At 46.2% G+C, this 1968-nt stretch overlaps 1 long non-coding RNA gene across 1 annotated transcript; it reads right to left on the minus strand.

Annotated features, from left to right (window-relative positions):
* Positions 1–594: 594 nt before the first annotated feature.
* Positions 595–1518, minus strand: LOC143788429 (uncharacterized). The gene is made up of 3 exons (XR_013218631.1): positions 1336–1518; positions 723–832; positions 595–629 (listed from the first exon to the last, which is right to left on the minus strand). It is a non-coding gene; the product is annotated as an uncharacterized LOC143788429 (long non-coding RNA).
* Between the last annotated feature and the right edge of the window lie 450 nt (positions 1519–1968).

Here is a 1968-nt window from a genome sequence, read left to right on the forward strand (position 1 = left end):
GGAAGGAACAAGAGGATATGTGCTTTGAAAAAAGCAGTTGGTTTCCACAGTGGCGTACACACAGCAATACAGCTATCAGGGAGCCTTCTAGGGCAGCCCAATGAGCTACAGCGCTGAGAGAAAAAAAAAAAATGTAGCTTCCACTGTCCCTGCACACCGAAGGTGGTGTTGGACAGTGGAAATCGCTACAGCACAAGCGGTTTGGTGGTTTATGGACCCTGCCTAACGCTCTCCCTGCTTCTGACGAAGCGGAAGCAACCTCTCCCTAAGCTCAGATCAGCAGCAGTGAGATGGCGGTCGGCGGGAACGCCCCTTTATAGCCCCTGTGATGCCGCAGACAGCAAGCCAATCACTGCAATGCCCTTCTCTAAGATGGTGGGGACCAGGCACTATGTCATCACGCTGCCCACACTCTGCGTTCACCTTCATTGGCTGAGAAATGGCGCTTTTCGCGTCATTGAAACGCGACTTTGGCGCGAAAGTCGCGTACCACATGGCCGATGCAACGCTGGGATCGGCTCGGTTTCATGAGACGCCGACTTTGCCAAAAGTCGGCGACTTTTGAAAATGAACGACCCGTTTCGCTCAACCCTAGTAGCCGACAAAAAGAGATAAATTTTTCCGGATATCTGAAAATTGAAAAAGAAACAAAAAAAAGGGTTACTTCACAAGTATTGTTAGCAAAAAAAGTTAAATTTGTCATTCAATATATTTCTACTTACCTCCTCAAATCATTGTACAGCACATAAAAGTGCCCCTTCTCTGTTCGCTCTGCTAAAAGCGGGTGCACCCACATCCTTTTCTGCGCACGTCTTCTCTGCCGCCGCTGCCTCTAAAATAAAAAAAATATATATATTTTGTAAAACACAACAATGAGAAAAAAATATCAAACATGCCTGGAAAGCAATGCGGATTATGTAAGGGTACGTGTCCACGTTCAGGATGGACATCGTTATCGTTGGAGCGCCAAAGCCGCTATGTGCAAAGCCCCACCCCCTTCTGGGACGCAATGATGCCAGATGTGTTCATTGTACAAATCCAGCATCATCGCACCCCACGCATAGGGCCCTGTTTTTCCTTGCGGAGCCGCAGCTTCTCAACAAGGAACACGGACATGCTGTGATCATAAAAGACGCGCAGCATGTCCGGAGTCGCAGGGCTGACGGATGACACACAGTGGACACGTGATTTCATGAAATCACCTCCACTATGCTGTTACATGTGGACGCTGCATGTTTGGTGCTGCGGCCACACGCAGCGCCAAACACACAGCGTTTCCAGAACGTGGACATGTACCCATAACCCAATATATAAAACAAACAGACATCTGCTTACCTGACGTGCATGTCGATTCAGAATTAGAAGCATCAACCCCAGGATCGCAATCCGGTGTGGCGTGCGGAGCTGGATCCGCGGGCTGTCATCTGGCCTACGCTCAGCACGTCCACTCATTTTGATGTGTAAGTTCCAAAATGGAGGATGGAAGAAGAAAAGGGTTGGACAAGGAAATGACATCATTTTTTTTTTTTCCCCCACTGCAGTAAGCTTTATTTGTGTCAAACACAGACAATCTGCAGAGAAAACTGCATAAAAAAACACACTAAAAACCGCATCAAAAAACGCATCAAAAACCGCACCAAAAACGCACCAAAAAACGCACCTGCGTTTTCTGCCAAGAGCTGCGGTTTTTAGTCCTGAAAAAAAAGGAGGGAAATCAGGAACGTGTGAACATACCCTAAAGATGTATTATTGAACAAGAAAAAATTGATAGACAGATAGATACATGCAGAGAGATATATGGATATTTAAGCTACTTTTACACATCAGGTTTTTGTCGTCAGGCATAATCCAGCGAGTTTTGAAAAAAACGGATCCGTTTTTTTTTCGCCGGATCCATTTTTTTTTTTCTCATAGAGTTGTATTAGCGCCGGATTGCATCTGATGGCCTCACGTTTCATCCGTTTTTTG

This window comes from Ranitomeya variabilis, chromosome 8, assembly GCF_051348905.1.
Source record: "Ranitomeya variabilis isolate aRanVar5 chromosome 8, aRanVar5.hap1, whole genome shotgun sequence".
In the NCBI taxonomy this organism is placed as follows: Eukaryota; Metazoa; Chordata; class Amphibia; order Anura; family Dendrobatidae; genus Ranitomeya; species Ranitomeya variabilis.